The sequence below is a fragment of the Lytechinus pictus genome, chromosome 15, assembly GCF_037042905.1.
Source record: "Lytechinus pictus isolate F3 Inbred chromosome 15, Lp3.0, whole genome shotgun sequence".
Lineage (NCBI taxonomy): Eukaryota > Metazoa > Echinodermata > Echinoidea > Temnopleuroida > Toxopneustidae > Lytechinus > Lytechinus pictus.
In genome coordinates, this window is record NC_087259.1 from 18,851,067 (window position 1) to 18,870,166 (window position 19,100).

Sequence of the window (19,100 nt, forward strand, 5' to 3'; positions counted from 1 at the left end):
ACAAGTATTCAAAGGGACAAGAACCTGGACGCAAAAATTTTGCTCCGGCGAATCGCTTATTCATGCTTACACCTTCGTCACATTTGCTATACGGCGGCCGTACGGCGAGTCAATAACAGCCGTTTTAACATTTTATGTACGAGCTACATAATGTGGTTTGTATAAAAATGAATAAAACGGCTGCATTCGACTCGCCGTACGGCCGCCCTAGAGCAAATGTGACCAAGGTATTAGTACCTGATGATGTGAGCTTCCAAAAATATGTATATAATTCCCGTAAATTCCTGACAAAGATGGAAAGGGAAATGAATTTTGTTTTGGCTACCAGCGGAAGTAAAATGCGATCCGTCAAAGCGTTCGATCAACCGCGGCGACTGCGCACAACGTCTACAGGCGCTGGACCCACTTAATCAGCTTGCAGAGCTCTGTTCGCTCCTGAAGATGTGACTACAACCGTGCCTATAATAATTCCAAAAGCGCTGACAAATACGGCCGCATTGTCACTGGTACGTGATTCCTCCGAATTAGTCCTCAGAAAAGTTTAGTCACGACTCAGTATCGTTCTTGCAGTATACCCGCACGCTTAAAATCAGTTTAATAGATACCATGTGCGCGCAAGCATACACAATACAAGGTACTTGAGGCAGAGCTTTGCCGCTATGAAACAAAATTCTCTTTACGCTACGCAGGCGCGGATCCAGGAGGGGGCCGAGCCGGCCCCGGCCCCCCCTATTTTTTGACAACCTGCAGAAAAAGTGTACTATAGGAAAAACACTAAAGAAAAGTAGGAAAGAGGTATCATACCCAGGATGTGTAATTTACAACCTCGTAACGGCCGGTCCGACCCCGAAAGAAAACAAGAAAAGGGTGAGGGGAAGAATTGGAAAAAGAACTTTATATACAAAATTTCGCTCGCGCTTCGCGCTCGCATTGCCTGTGCCAATGAATCCCATTCAAGAGGATTAAATGACACTTATATATCCAGATCTGAAATCAATTTGCACACAATATTTTAGCTCGCACATCAAGCTTTAATTATTTTGTTTGTTTTACACAAATTGTTTATATCAAAATTTTCAGCTCGCGCTGCGCGCTCGCATTGTTTGATTTGTGAGTTACCTATCCTCTTTGGAAATTCTTACCAAAATTTGTCAAAATGCTCCTTTATCATGTCAGTATATACAAGTTTGTACCTCCTTGTTAGTTTTTAAAAAATTATGCAAAGCCTTTCATACGAATTGATAAAGAGCGAAATGATATTCCATTGATTTACAATGCTATGTATGTTTAAATTGTCACTTCCCACTCTATATTTTGGTGTTAATTGTTTCTGATGTTAGATATTTTGTATTTTGTATTTTTGATGTTGTTTGTTGTTGTTGTTCATAGTTATCTTGACATGTATTTTAAACTGCAGGGCGCCTTTGTAAAGCAGTTTTAAGAACTGAACAGGCCTACCCTGCAGTATAAAATAAATAAAACTAAATAAATAAATAAATAATAATAAATAAATAAAAATTGAGCTTGTGCTTCGCGCTCGCATTTAATTGTTTGAGACACACAGCTTTTTCTGTATTTAAATAAAAACGCGCTTAGACTGTCCAGTTTTCAGGTCGGAATATCAAAAATTTTGAGCTCGCGCTTCGCACTCTCATTATTTAATTGGTGATACTTGTATCCTCTTCATTAATCACCAAAAACAGTCCTAATTTAGTCCCTTTTCACGTTACTATGATAAAATTTCGACTCGCGCTTCGCGCTCGCATTGTTTAGTTGGATACTTATCTTTTTCATGATTATAAAATCTCCTCAGAATCTTCAGGTCTAAGGACATAAAGTATCAAAGAATTTGAGCTCGCGCTTCGCGCTTGCATTATATATTAAGACCACATGAGATACCTTATCTTGTTTATAACAATAAAAACTAACATACTTAAAACTTCAGTCTCTAGTTAGGACTACCCCCTGAACCCCCCCCCCCAAAAAAAAAAAAAAATCAGATTATAGCGACCAATCGAGAAAAATGTTGATGAAAATATTTTTCGGCCCCCCCTATTGGTGAAAGCTGGATCCGCCCCTGCTACGTATAGCTCCAATAGCTCTAGCTTTTGCAGTAGCGTACGCATAATTTTTGAAAGGTAGAGTTCGAGTTCAATGAAAATTTGACAGAGGTTTTCACTCCCCCCCCCCCCCATTAGGTCTTTTCATAACAAAAAAATTACAAGCAAATTTTTTTTATCTAAGTGGAGGGGGGGGGGTGAACTCCTGCAACATTCCCTGACCTTACCTCGGTCATTTTTGCTCTATGACGGCCGTGCGGCGAGTCAAAAACAACCGTTTTAACATTTTTTTTGTAATAGCTACAAACACGTGGTCTGAATAAAAATGGATAAAACAGGTGTTTCCGACTCACCGTACGGCCGCCGTAGAGCAAATATGACCGAGGCATTAGGAACGCCAAATCATGAGGATGGAAACTTGGATAAAGCAATGTTCATTATTCAATATTTGTTATGACTTCTCTTAATATCATGAAATGGCTGAGCAAATTACTTGTATATTTCTTAAAATAACTCAAAATGATGAAGAAACGAGTATTGATTTGAAATTATGAAATGATGAAGATTGACTTGCATTTTTACATTACAAATTTTTATTTTGCTTCTCAAATGGGGGGCATGGACCGACTGTGCCCCCCCCCCTGCGTCCTCCAATGCTCATCATGGGTACTAGCATTCGTATTTATGCATACAACTTATTGAAATCCTCATCCATTCCCATTTCCCAGTCATGTTCAGTTCTTAATCTCCTTTGTTATTCGTTCTTTGAGTAGTTTGTAGTGGTCAAGAATTTGTTTAAATTATTCTCAAGACCCCAATGCACTTGATCGAGTTACTTCGTTTTAGGAAACATAACTCTTAAAGTCCCTTTGAAGTGAATGCCCCGGAGCGACTTGAATGGGTTCGATTAACTACACCGTCTCGCACGTGTCGCGAACAAAGAAGGTGTGAAAATTACAATTAACAACTAACAATAGGAAGAATCCGTTTCAACTGAAGTTACGCAACGATCTCTGATAATCTCTAATTGTGCTTTCTTGACCCCAATGAATCCTCCCAAACCACATTGTCCAATGACGGAACTACTACAAGTAGTCAGCGTTTGTGAAAACGGAATGATGATCGAGGATGATATAATGGTGATGGTAATAATGATGTTGGTGATAATGAAGAAGGATAAGGAGGATGAGGATGAAAGCGGTGGTAATGATGATGACGATAATAATTTTTTTTTTGTTTTTTAATCTATAAGCATAATGATGTGTGAATAAAAAAAGACATTATGATCGTGATGATGACATCGAAAAGAAAGGTAATGATGGCTGATTATGATAATGGTGATGATTATGATTGTAATCCCAACGATGATGGCAATGACAAGAATGGTGATAATAATAATTATAATGTTATAATGGTGATGGTAATAATGATCGTAATTGATCACGAGAATATTTATTACGACAAGATTGATGATTATGGTAGCAATATAGTGATGATCAGAGGATAATATTTTGCTGTGGGGGACAATAATGATGCACCCTATGAACAAAGGATATATCCTCTGCTCCGCCGCCCGCGGTGATGATTTATTAATGTTTTATGATGAATTTATTAATGTTTTATGATGATGACGGGGATAATGACAGTGATGAAGGTGCTGAGATTAATTATGATAATAATCCTAGTTTTGATGATTACAATGATTATGATTATGGCGATTGTGATGGCATGACAGTGGGGGAAGGGGCATGCTTGTCGAGATTGAATTTCATTTGAAAATTAAAGGTAGGTCCTAGACTGAACAGTTTCATGAGTGTTTCTCACCAAGGCGAACTTCTACTTGAAGCTAATTACGGAGCTGCAACTCTCTTTAGTTGGTTCGAGATTCGACCCATGAACCTCATATACAGAGAACGAATGATAAATAACCAGGTAACATAATGGTATACGATGTCAATTATGGACGAATTTTTCTCCTTATGTCTATTTATCGTATGGTTGACATCACAATGAGGCAAAATTTGATTGCATGGTGACTTCTTAAAAAAATCCTAAGTTTGGGATTTTTAAGGGGAAGGCAACACTTATGCTGGATTTTCCCCAACAAATATGATTTTTTAATCTTGTAAGAATGATGGTTGAGTGAACAGGAATTGTAAATTTAGTGTAGCCTATTCATCTTGTAGACCTAAGCAGTGTGTTTTGTGAGTCGGAGTAATGTGATGGTACCTGTTACAAGCGAGAGGGCGAGATATGGTAAGACTTGGTTGAAATGGCATTCATCATCTTTTGTCATTTTACAAATAAAATTCGTATGTATCTCCAGCCCCCCCCCCCTCAATTTCCCAGACCCCTCTCACTTCCTGGATGGAAGCCTATTCAATTTTTTTTTCTTTTTATTGAATGATTACCAAGAAATTGACTTGATTATAATTTATGAAATACTTTATTGAAAAACTGAATGTTTGATTGATTACATTGCCCATTGAAATAGTTGATTTATTGATAAATTGTTGATTGATAGGAAAAGTTGATGCCCCAATTATCATTATAATTAAATTAACATTCTACTCTGGACTTCACGCGTACATGACAATAAAAATCAGTCACTCAACAGAAGGGGAGGGCGAGAGACAGGGAGGGGGGCTAAAATGTTCTGTTGACCCTTTTTCCATCAACCTACTTCTCCCACTTCCGTCAAATCTCACCCCCTATTTTCCTGACTCCAATGAACACATTGCTGAGAGCCACATGATAATGTTGCCCAAGATGTGTAATTTTGTGTAATTTATGTGTAATTTTTGTTCAATTTAATAATTCATGAAACTTGCTTTTAAAACATTCATAACTGGTTGATCAATAATTTATCACAACGCCCTTAACATTGCAAGTTCCAAAGCCAAATGATTTGCCCCTCAAAAACTGACAAAAAATGGAAGGCTAATTCCAGCCCAGCATAATTATCATACCGTTTGTTTCAGTAGGCAGTGTTCGCTCAATCGTGATAGTATTTCAACTTTTTGGTGTCATATGAAAGTTGATTTTAATGGCTTCCATAACATGTAAGTCTTTCCCCCCAAAGTGATATATTTTTTATTTGGCAGCCATTTCAAAAGTGTATAGTTTTTTTGTGGGGGCGCACTGTGGTAGTAGAAGGGAATAGTTATAATGCCCGTAAAAGAAAAAATTTATAAAATAACCAGAGAACCAAATAAACGAAAAATCCATACTCCACAACCCGAGCCTCAAAATAGAGGCTCTTCAAAAGTCCGGCAAATGCAGAACTTGCTCTTGTACAAGTGACTCGACCCTGGCCTGGTACTTCTCCAATACCCAGTAGAGTCGAGACGACGCGTCGCGACGGTTGGCCGTGGATCTACCGGTAGTCAACGGGGGTCAAAGCTTGTGCAGTCGGAGGCAGCCGGACTTGGTGCAAAACAATTCCACTCACAATTTTACGATTGGAAGCCAGCATTAAGAGAAATGTAACAAAGTCGGGTACAAATACATATTTCTAATACCGGTAGATATAAAACTTTAATGCATGACTGATTACGACCCTTTATGTGATAATCGCTTCTCTTCAAGTCGGATCTGACTTTTAGATACTAGTAATATAGGTAATCTACACATTTTCGTTTCACGAGTCTTATTATGGTATCGGCAAAGTGAAAATAAAAGATCAATACAGTCGAGCCATAAGAGAAAAATTACGAGGAAATTAATTACGTGCAAGTCAAATATCTTAGAGTTCAGAAAATTTTGAATACAATTAGAGCCAGGAAAGGGGGGGGGGGGGACTTACGAAATAAGGTATACGGGGATGTGCCGCTGAAATGGGTCGCTCTTTTGGAAGAAAATCTCCGGGATGTCCACGTTTAATGAAGTGCATATACTTTCACAGTATTGACATTTCAGAAACTTTTTAACATTTGCTAAGATTTGATGTACACGAGATGACACTCAAAACTTCTTTTCTAAAATCTTGTACCATTATTTGAGAACTCGGTGTAAATACCAATAAATCATGTAATGGACCTCAGCACTCTTCATGTAGTCAGCATGTTCGATTGATACACGTTTGTAAAAAGTAAAACACACACATTAATTATATAATTGATTTATTTGTTTTCTCATGTCTTAAAGATAAAATAGACCTATGTTTTTATCATAAAGACCAGCCGCCATTAACAAATTTAATAAATATCATCCTGTGTCTTTTCTTTGATCATGTAATGTTTAGAAACATAGCTGCTGCATAATTAGTGTGATTCATTTTTGTTTTGTCAAAATTATCTCATCGGCGATTCCGTTAAAAATGCCCTATAATGGGACCTAGAGTTACATGTATATTTGTATTTTACGTGCATTAAAGCCACCGACAAGCTATGAATCGGCTTGGAGAAGACATGCACGCAACTATAATAGAGTCTATAATATAACCATGGACCTACTAGTACACAGTAGTAACATACAGACAATGAGGCATTCAGCATGTTCAGGGTTTCAAATTCAAACCGCTATACGCAATCATCTATAGCATAACTTCAATTGAAACGGATTTTTCCTATTGTTAGCTGCTTTGTGATTTTCACACCTTCATCCATTGTTCTCAAAACGTGCTAGACGGCGTAATTGACCCAATTCAGGTTCAAGGGGTCGTTATAGCTATATAGGATCGTTGACTTCAACCAAGGACCTATAGATGTACAGTGCAGGCACATTATGGCCCACTCTAGACCGTTGCATGAAATCACCCGAAATATCTTAAATATTCATGAATGCATAATGAGGGCGCGAAATCTGATGATATTATGGCCTGAAATGTGGACATTTCAAGCACCTTTGTAACTATAAATATGATGCATCAAGTTAATATATTTAACCATTAATGCGAACGCAAACCGTGAGCCAATTTTTTTGATAAACTGTCATGAAAAGGGGATTTCAAGTAGTTTGTTGTATAATCAATATTGAGACATACATAACTCGCCAATCAAAATGCAAGCGTGCAGCGCTAGCTGAGGCGCGATAGCTCAGTCGGTAGAGCGGGGGTTTCGGATTCCGGTGAACCGGGTTCGATTCCCGAGTGGTGCGCTAGTGCCCTTTGGTAAGGCATTTATCCTCATTACCAGGTCCCTCGGAGAGGACCTTAAGCCGTTCGTCCCCTGGTTGCTTGCTCACAGGCATTCGTGCTTTCTTAGCAGTCAGGTAAAACAACCTCGGTATAACCTTGATACGATTTGACAATCAGACCCAAAAAGGGATATTTTGAAAATTTATGGAATGCACGAGAATAATAGGTACCAATCAAAATTCGCGAGTGCGCAGCACGAACAGAAAATATTAATATTCAGACCATAAAACTGACATGTTTACAGAGCACTTTTCAAAAATCAATTTGTAAATCACACAAAATAATGAAGTTGAATTTCCGAGGTGAAATGTGTTTTGTAAATTAACTTGAGTCAAACTTGATATCTAAACTCATTGAACAAGATATGAAAATCACCTAACAGGCAATGCGAGGGCGAAGCGCGAGCGAAAATTGTATAGAGTGACCTGAAAGATTTTTTTCCCCAAGTCTTTCCCTCATCTTATTTTATTCACTCGTCTTCCACTTCTTTTTTCTCCTCTCTTTTCCCTCCTCTTTTCCCTTTTTTCTATCTTTTTTTGCTCGTCCAAGGGGGGGGGGGGGGGGGGGGGGGGAGTCCCTCGCGCCCCGAACCGCCTATGCTTTACGGAAAACAAGGTATCATAACGAAATGCATATAGAATATATTTTAACCTGTTGACACCTTCAAACAATCTTAAAAGATGTCCTGATAGATCGCAAATATGAAAGGCTACCAACTGACTTCTATTTTGTCTTATTTACGTTTCCAACTTGTCGAGAAAATGCATCTTTAATATTTCTTAACGGAGAACAATTAAGGGATCATAACGAAAGGCATATCAAATCTATTTTGTCTTGTTGACCCCTAAAAACAATTTTTAAAACATGTCCTGATAGATCGCACACCCATCTGAGATGTTTGTGACTTCTATTTTGTTTTATCTACGTTTCCAACATCGTCGAGAAAAGACGCATTTAATATCTCTTAACGGAGAACAAGGGATCACAACGAAAGGTATATCTATTTTAACTTGTTGACACCTAAAAACAATTTTTAAAACATGTCCTGATAGATCGCACACCCATCTGAGATGTTTGTGACTTCTATTTTGTTTTATCTACGTTTCCAACATCGTCGAGAAAAGACGCATTTAATATCTCTTAACGGAGAACAAGGGATCACAACGAAAGGTATATCAAATCTATTTTAACTTGTTGACCCCTAAAAACAGCTTTAAAACATGTTGTGATAGATCGCACACCCATCTGAGATGTTTGTGACTTCTATTCTGTTTTATTTACGTTTCCAACATCGTCAAGAAAAGACGTATTTAATATTTCTTAACGGAGAACAAGGGATCATAACGAAAGGTATATCAAATCTATTTTAACTTGTTGACACCTAAAAACAATTTTAAAACATGTCTTGATAGATCGCACACCCATCTGAGATGTTTGTGACTTCTATTTTGTTTTATCTACGTTTCCAACATCGTCGAGAAAATGCATCTTTAATATTTCTTAACGGAGAACAAGGGATCATAACGAAAGGTATATCAAATCTATTTTAACTTGTTGACCCCTCGAAAATTGTTCAATCATGCCCTGATAGATCGCACACCCATCTGAGATGTTTGTGACTTATTTTGTTTTATTTACGTTTCCAACATCGTCGAGAAAAGACGTATTTAATATTTCTTAACGGAGAACAAGGGATCATAACGAAAGGTATATCAAATCTATTTTAACTTGTTGACACCTAAAAACAATGTTAAAACATGTCCTGATAGATCGCACACCCATCTGAGATGTTTGTGACTTCTATTTTGTTTTATCTACGTTTCCAACATCGTCGAGAAAATACGCATTTAATATCTCTTAACGGAGAACAAGGGATCACAACGAAAGGTATATCAAATATGATTTAACTTGTTGACACCTAAAAACAATTTTAAAACATGTTTTGATAGATCGCACACCAATTTGAGATGTTTGTGACTTCTATTCTGTTTTATTTACGTTTCCAACATCGTCGAGAAAATGCATCTTTAATATTTCTTAACGGAGAACAAGGGATCATAACGAAAGGTATATCAAATCTATTTTAACTTGTTGACACCTAAAAACAATTTTAAAACATGTCCTGATAGATCGCACACCCATCTGACATGTTTGTGACTTCTATTTTGTTTTATCTACGTTTCCAACATCGTCGAGAAAAGACGTATTTAATATTTCTTAACGGAGAACAAGGGATCACAACGAAAGGTATATCAAATATTATTTAACTTGTTGACACCTAAAAACAATTTTAAAACATGTCCTGATAGATCGCACACCCATCTGAGATGTTTGTGACTTCTGTTTTATTTACGTTTCCAACATCGTCGAGAAAAGACGTATTTAATATTTTTAACGGACAACAAGGGATCAAAACGAAAGGTATATCAAATATATTTTAACTTGTTGACCCCTCGAAAAATATGTATCACCAATAAATATGAGATGCTACCAACTTCTATTTTGTTTTATCGACGTTTCCAACTTTGTCGAGAAAATGCATCTTTAATATTTCTTAACGGATAACAGGGGATCATAACGAAAGGTATATCAAATCTATTTTAACTTGTTGACCCCTAAAAACAATTTTAAAACATGTCCTGATAGATCGCACACCCATTTGAGATGTTTGTGACTTCTATTCTGTTTTATTTACGTTACCAACATCGTCGAGAAAAGACGTATTTAATATTTCTTAACGGAGAACAAGGGATCATAACGAAAGGTATATCAAATCTATTTTAACTTGTTGACACCTAAAAACAATTTTAAAACATGTCCTGATAGATCGCACACCAATTTGAGATGTTTGTGACTTCTATTCTGTTTTATTTACGTTTCCAACATCGTCGAGAAAATGCGTCTTTAATATTTCTTTACGGAGAACAGGGGATCATAACGGAAGGTATATCAAATCTATTTTAACTTGTTGACCCCTAAAAACAGCTTTAAAACATGTTGTGATAGATCGCACACCCATCTGAGATGTTTGTGACTTCTATTCTGTTTTATTTACGTTTCCAACATCGTCGATAAAAGACGTATTTAATATTTCTTAACGGAGAACAAGGGATCACAACGAAAGGTATATCAAATATATTTTAACTTGTTGACACCTAAAATCAATTATAAAGCATGTCCTGATAGATTGCAAACTATTCTGAGATGTTTGTGACTTCTTTTCTGTTTTACTTTCCTTTCGTCAATTATATTTCGTCATGGAGTACGGGAGTTCATAACGAAAGGTATACAAAGTATATTTTCACTCATTCGCCCCTCAAAACAATTTAAAAGCATGTCCTAATCCGCCACCGTTTTGCTTTTTAAATTGGTACTTTGTACAGGAAGCTAGCCCCAGGCAACCCCTATTCCCCCCTCTCGTAGATCCGCCCGCACCTCACGCGCTGCATTCGCTGCAAAGCTTCGCTGCAAATGTTGATCCGACGTGCACGCCGAACACTGACCTCATTTTATGTGAAGTGTACGCTGGCGCGCTGTGTGTGTGTGTATGTGAACCTGCACTATTCAGTGTATTCTCGTGCGACGCTCCGGCGGATTAGCCAATAGCGATCGAGATAATAATTGCCCCGTTCCCCAGCGTGTACGGATTATGCAAATTAGCTTTAATGTAGAATATAACGGTACTTCGTACTAATCTTTTGGAACTCCTTTGCACACTCTCATTATGGAACAATGGCTATGCACGCGTTGGAACGCATTTGGGGTTTTGACGCCTCGCCTTAGTTTTGTAGTTGGTTAGGTCTTAGTTTTGTAGTTTTGTATTGAGTACATAGGATAGGTGAAGTGTTTCTCACAAACTGGGTCTGGAGTACAGACTAGACTCATACCAATGAATATTACACAGGGTCTTAGTTTTGTAGTTGGTTAGGTCTTAGTTTTGTAGTTTTGTATTGAGTACATAGGATAGTGAAGTGTAACTTCAAAACTGGGTCTGGAGTACAGACTAGACTCATACCAATGAATATTACACAGGGTCTTAGTTTTGTAGTTGGTTAGGTCTTAGTTTTGTAGTTTTGTATTGAGTACATAGGATAGGTGAAGTGTTTCTCACAAACTGGGTCTGGAGTACAGACTAGACTCATACCAATGAATATTACACAGGGTCTTAGTTTTGTAGTTGGTTAGGTCTTAGTTTTGTAGTTTTGTATTGAGTACATAGGATAGTGAAGTGTAACTTCAAAACTGGGTCTGGAGTACAGACTAGACTCATACCAATGAATATTACACAGGGTCTTAGTTTTGTAGTTGGTTGGGTCTTAGTTTTGTAGTTTTGTATTGAGTACATAGAATAGTGAAGTGTATCTTCAAAACTGGGTCTGGAGTATACAGACTAAACTCATACCAATGAATATTACACAGGGTCTTAGTTTTGTAGTTGGTTGGGTCTTAGTTTTGTAGTTTTGTCTAAGTATGATATAGGTGGTAGTGTAACTTGGTCTGGATCACAGACTAGGCTTCATACCCATGAGTATTACCGGGGATTACTTACACAGGGTCTTAGTTTTGTAGTTGGTTGGGTCTTAGTTTTGTAGTTTTTTTGGTAGTACATATATGGGGTCTTAGGTCTTAGGTCTTAGGTCTTTGTTTTATAGACACCCGCCATGTGGCAGCCAAACCAAAACAGAATGAAAAGGGCGGCAATCTCGTACCCCCCCCCCCCACCAGATTTCCAAACATGTGCTTCTCAAGATTGTGCAATACATGACGGAGACAAAGAAAGTTATGTAAACAAATTGCCGAGGGTTGATGTCCCTGAATTAAGGGGCTAGTCTACGTTTTCAGTCACTTAAGAAAATGGCGAACTGGCCAAAGGTGAAATACATCATTGAAAAAAAAATGAATGTTTGGATTAAAATAACGAAGATTAAATGAAATATGACTGAAAAATATCCACAGTTGAATCTCTACTTTTATTACTGACAGAACAATAACATCATTTTTTTTATTAACTTCTTGCCAATATTCCAATAAGGCAAGACTCCCATTTAAGACTAGCAAGCAAACGTTATCAATGGGATTTTTGAATGAAAGAAAAAAAAATCAAAGCGTGATTTTTTTTAAAGGGATAGACGAGACTCTTGTTTTGAACAGAGATATAAAAATATTTAAAAACAAACAAGAGGTGATAAACACTTCATTAAAATTATAATGAAGTTCGTAGTGAATTACAACTTGTAAAAGGAGAAATTAACAAGAATAATAGGGAAATAAAGTTTGGAAGAAAAGAAGGAATATAGGAGAGACAAGCTTTGGGGGGAAGGATCAAGATGGGTGGCTGCAGCTCGACATGGGGCTAGAGAGTGTACATAAATGGGAGGGGGGGGGGGAGCAATCATCTATCAAGTCGCCCAAAATCTTACACCTTCAAACTTCTCACACAATCCACACACAAATCCCAGTTCATGATACAATCACAAGTGTCGCTCAACACATGCGCACGTGGTCTCTACTGGCATTTTACAGTCACACACACAGAAATACACACTACACACAATGCACACGATGCATCCCCATACCACATGCAGTCACACTGAGCCTAAAGCACACAAGTAGAGAAACGTTCTGCTCGAAGTGTATGACTCCTCGGCTCCAAATTCTACATTTATTTTATCTCAGTGCTTGGAGTCGGCGCTGGGGCCGATTTTCGTCCATGAATGAGAGAGCATGGCAAAGACTCCGAGTCCCTTTATCTCAGAACTATGAGGCGCCGAATGTACCAATATTATATAGAACAATTATTTGTTATATAATCATTATTTATTAAATAATAACTATTATTTATATATAATTTACATTTTATTTGTAAATAACTACTATTATATAAAATATCATTTCTAATTATTTATATATAATTCCAAGTAATACTTCATTATTTGTAAATAATAATAGTTCGACATTCCATTATTTATAAATAATGATTATTTGTTTTTCATTATTTATAAATAATGATTATTTGTTTTTCATTATTTATAAATAATGATTATTTGTTTTTCATTATTTATAAATAATGATTATTTGTTTTTCATTATTTATAAATAATGATTATTTGTTTTTCATTATTTATAAATAATGATCATTTGTTTTTCATTATTTACAAATAATGATTATTTGTTTTTCATTATTTATAAATAATGATTATTCGTTTTTCATTATTTATAAATAATTTGTTGAGTTTTCCATTATTTATAAATAATGATTATTTGTTAAATAATGAAAACGTCTACTTCATTATTTATAAATAATTTTTTCGAGTGCACCATTATTCTCATTATTTATAAATAATCATTATTTAATGTTCGAGTTTTCCATTATTTATAAATAAAGATTATTTGTTAAATAATGAAATATCTACTTCATTATTTATAAATAATAATTTTGTTTCAATATCCCATTATTTATAAATAATCATTATTTATAAACAATTTTTACAGTTTGCCATTATATACAAATAATCATTATTTATATACAAATAACCATTATTTATTAAATAATGCCATTATTTATTAAATAATGCCATTATTTATTAAATAATGGAAAACTCGCTATAACATGCAAATGTGGGACCGCCCCTGATATGAATATTCATGATGCGATTTCCTTTTTCGTGATTTTTCTTCACAAATTTTTGTCCATTTCCTCTTCATAATGACATTTCTTGAAGCAATTTTCTAGGGATATGGTCTGATTGTAATATTCTTCATTTTCTATATAACTTCGTCTTCGTAGAAATATCAAAAAGTGTAATTTTATACGATTTTTCCTACAGTTCACAATCCCCATAGGCGCGCGTGTATCGTAGGGACAACCGGTGAATCGATCGAAATACTACGTTGGTTGGTCCCCGGAAGTGGCGGGCGGAATTTAGCCCGAATCCTCGATGGAAGTCGATCAAGTGCATATGAGCTGAGAGAGTGAAATATCAGTGTACTGTACAGGCCCTTCTACTTTTTATAAATATTTCTTGTTGCTTTTTTTGTTAAGTTAATTTTTCCTGGTGTAGAGATAAGTTTCAGTTCTAATAATGCACTTCAAATACATTTTGGAGTGTCTGTTTGAGGCGTTTGGGGCGATTTCATGCACCCTGGCCCCAAAATGCTCGCAACGACAATACAGGGGCATGATGACCCCTATATTTTTAAAAACTTATTTTTCTATTGAAAATTATCACAAAATTCACCAAAGTGTGCACGAAAGCCTTCGTATTTCACTTTTAAAACTCCAAAAAGTGCCCAAATGACAAGCTTGGTCGCTTCGCTGTGTCGCTTTCAACTTGAGAACGTTTACGCGTCTGCATGCTTCCCCCCCCCCTCCTCCGAAAGAAATTCTGTATACGGCCATGCTCTAAAGAGCCTGGCACATTGATTTATGTATACTTTCATTTTCATTATTTTTATCTCATTATCAACATGGCCTTACGCAGAATTTTTTCCAGGGGGGCCGGGGCCGGAGCATGACGCACGTAAACTTTCTCAAAAAAATCTTGAAAGCGAGACAGCCACGGGACCAAGCCCAAATGACAAGCTTGATCGCTTCGCTGTCTCGCTTTCAACTTGAGAACGTTTATGCGCGTCTGCCCCCACCCCCCGAAAGAAATTCTGTGAACGGCCATGCTCAAAAGAGCATATGGCACATTGATTTATATGTACTTTTCATTTTCATTATTTTTATCACATTATCATCATGGCCTTACACAGAATTTTTACCGGGGGGGGGGGGGGGGAGCAGCTAGGACGCGCGTAAAGTTTCTCAGCGACGCGACCAAGCTCAAATGACAAGCTTGGTCGCTTCGCTTTTTCAAGATTTTTATGAGAAAGTTTACGCGCGTCCTGCTCCCCCCACCCCCCTCCCGGAAAAAATTCTGTGTAAGGCCATGATGATAATGAGATAAAATTAATGAAAATGAAGTATACATAAATCAATGTGCCAGGCTCTTTAGAGCATGGCCGTATACATAATTTCTTTCGGAGGAGGGGGGGGGGGGAAGCAGACGCGTAAACGATCTCAAGTTGAAAGCGACACAGCGAAGCGACCAAGCTTGTCATTTGGGCACTTTTTGGAGTTTTAAAAGTGAAATACGAAGGCTTTCGTGCACACTTTTGGTGAATTTTGTGATAATTTTCAATAGAAAAATAAGTTTTTAAAAATTTAGGGGTCATCATGCCCCCGTATTGTCGTTGCGAGGATTTTGGGGCCAGGGTGAAATCGCCCCAAACGCCTCAAACAGACACTCCAAAATGTATTTGAAGTGCATTATTAGAACTGAAACTTATCTCTACACCAGGAAAAATTAACTTAACAAAAAAAGCAACAAGAAATATTTATAAAAAGTAGAAGGGCCTGTACAAGTACACTGATATTTCACTCTCTCAGCTCATATGCACTTGATCGACTTCCATCGAGGATTCGGGCTAAATTCTGCCCGCCACTTCCGGGGACCAACCAACGTAGTATTTCGATCGATTCACCGGTTGTCCCTACGATACACGCGCGCCTATGGGGATTGTGAACTGTAGGAAAAATCGTATAAAATTACACTTTTTGATATTTCTACGAAGACGAAGTTATATAGAAAATGAAGAATATTACAATCAGACCATATCCCTAGAAAATTGCTTCAAGAAATGTCATTATGAAGAGGAAATGGACAAAAATTTGTGAAGAAAAATCACGAAAAAGGAAATCGCATCATGAATATTCATATCAGGGGCGGTCCCACATTTGCATGTTATAGCGAGTTTTCCATTATTTAATAAATAATGGCATTATTTAATAAATAATGGCATTATTTAATAAATAATGGTTATTTGTATATAAATAATGATTATTTGTATATAATGGCAAACTGTAAAAATTGTTTATAAATAATGATTATTTATAAATAATGGGATATTGAAACAAAATTATTATTTATAAATAATGAAGTAGATATTTCATTATTTAACAAATAATCTTTATTTATAAATAATGGAAAACTCGAACATTAAATAATGATTATTTATAAATAATGAGAATAATGGTGCACTCGAAAAAATTATTTATAAATAATGAAGTAGACGTTTTCATTATTTAACAAATAATCATTATTTATAAATAATGGAAAACTCAACAAATTATTTATAAATAATGAAAAACGAATAATCATTATTTATAAATAATGAAAAACAAATAATCATTATTTGTAAATAATGAAAAACAAATGATCATTATTTATAAATAATGAAAAACAAATAATCATTATTTATAAATAATGAAAAACAAATAATCATTATTTATAAATAATGAAAAACAAATAATCATTATTTATAAATAATGAAAAACAAATAATCATTATTTATAAATAATGGAATGTCGAACTATTATTATTTACAAATAATGAAGTATTACTTGGAATTATATATAAATAATTAGAAATGATATTTTATATAATAGTAGTTATTTACAAATAAAATGTAAATTATATATAAATAATAGTTATTATTTAATAAATAATGATTATATAACAAATAATTGTTCTATATAATATTGGTACATTCGGCGCCTCATACAGAACCGCCGCCGCTTGGTACTCGAGTCTCCAGAGATCAGGGTCGACTCCCCGACTCTGGCATTGAGAATCGGGTAGACTCGATTACCCGCGGCGCTGGCCCCCAAGCCTAGTTGACGGGGGCGATTATGAGTTTTGCAGTCGCCCTCGTGTGAATGTTTTTAGCCCTTTTCCGGGGCTCTTTTTGGACTTTCCGGGGCGAATTCGCCCGCCGCCCCCGTGTAATTTTTTGGTTGCAACACAGATAGGCACACGTGGGACAGTGTATTATTATTGCTGGAATAAAGACCCGATGGAAGCCCATGGGGGCACTCGACCAAAAAAGTAGTGGGTATGTGCCGTGGGCGAGACAAAAAATGGGGGCCTTGGAGCGGGCTTATTGTAAAAAGGAGGGTCCTCGGAACGGGCTTCGGAACGACAAATGTTTGTGAAAACGGGTGTCCTTGGAACGGGTCGCCTGCGTGTGATTGCGTATTCATCCCTATGGAATGGGCATACGTGCATGCAGCTATAGCCCGGCGGCACGGGCGCCGGGTGCGCTAGCGCAGATGCGATGGTCGGACAGCGCTCTGCGGCCGCTTTTCACCAAAACTGTGGCTCATTATAGCAGATCAATACGGCCAGAACGGCGTAACGGAAAATATGCGAAGCTTTGGAGCGGATTTCTTATTTTTTTCTCGAAAAGAAGAAAATGCTATGCTTTGGAGCGGCTTTCTTTGTTTTTCTCAATAAGACAAAAATGCTATGCCTTGGAACGGAAATTTGAGTGTAAAAATGGGGGTCCCCTCCTCGGCACATACCCACTATGCATTATATACTGAGTGCATTTTAGCTAAATACTGAGTGCATTTTAGCTATTATAGCTCCATGCACTAACTTTAAAACTTTAAATTGACTCTGGAAATCATTGTGTCACAATTTATTTTTCATTTTAAGAGTTCAATGTTTATTATACCATACCATTGCGTTGCATGCTGAAAAACACCCAAAACTCAAATCTGGTAGGAATCGGTCACTTCAGCGGGGGCCAAGATATGACCTCATTTATACATAATTAGCCTCATATAATAAGTCGATGTATTATTTGTCTTGTTCGTAACATAACGGGCCTGATTTATTCATGTGGTCATACATGTAGCTTGGGCCCGGCATGGACCAATTCCCACCTGTTATAGGTTTTGGAAGTATTTCATCACACTCTACCGAAATATGCTACCGTATTTAAAATTCCCAAATGCAAACAATGAAAATTGATGATATCACATAAATTTCAGTACCTTATCGCCCCTCCCCTCATAGCCAAATTGAAGGTCATTATCGATTTGTATCAGTTTGTCTCCATATACGGTATTCCAACAGCCAGTACTTGCAAGTATCTACAGTAATGCATGATAAACTTCATTTTTGACTAGCTCACTTCAGTGTTTATTATCATTTACAATGTACTTTGATACTAGCTTATTTTGTTTTCTTTTATGATGATTATTATTTACCTTGCAGGCCAGTGGGTCCATTGCATTATTTGAACTTTCGAAGTGCTCTCCACACATGTAGATAGGCATCTGGGTTGCTCATTTAAAGGGAATGAAATAATATACTTGTCAAGGGATATATAGTTTAATTTTTAATTTTTTATGTTGGGGGGAGGGGGGCCCCGGGGGGTAGTGTGTTTTGACAACTACTTAGTTCAAAACATTTTTTCAGTGGTTACATTTTTGCTTATTTTACTAGGTACAACTTAACTGAAATTATGAATTTTGCCTACATGTATTGCAATATCATGAAAATGTCTACAATGATACAATACATATAAGGTGATACAGCATTTCTTGATGTGTACTTTTTTATTCATCTGTACTCTGACCCTATTTGCAGCTTTTGTAAACATTGTCACGGTGAGAAGCATGTCATTATGATTGAGATCAGTACTATTAAATAGTAGTTTGACCTAGTTTATTAGTTTAACAGATTGCATATCTCCTTGGCCTGGGCAGTTAGCCTGTTGGTCATAATGTGAGAAGAGGTCCCTTGTTTGATGAATTGTGTACTATGTTATTTCACTAAATATATATTTGATCATGACTATTAACTAGCAACTGTCTCTGACAGATCACCTTTTCATTTCGTCAGAATTTTCTTTTTCATTTATTTATTTTTCGCACCATTGTTTGTCGCCAACTTTTCTCCGAATTGGCTGTATCAATTTTGCTTAATTTCTTTGTCAGATATAAAGTCTATCATAGAGACGCTGTACTAAGCTTTTCAAGATCATCAAGTTATGATGACGTCATCTACGCGC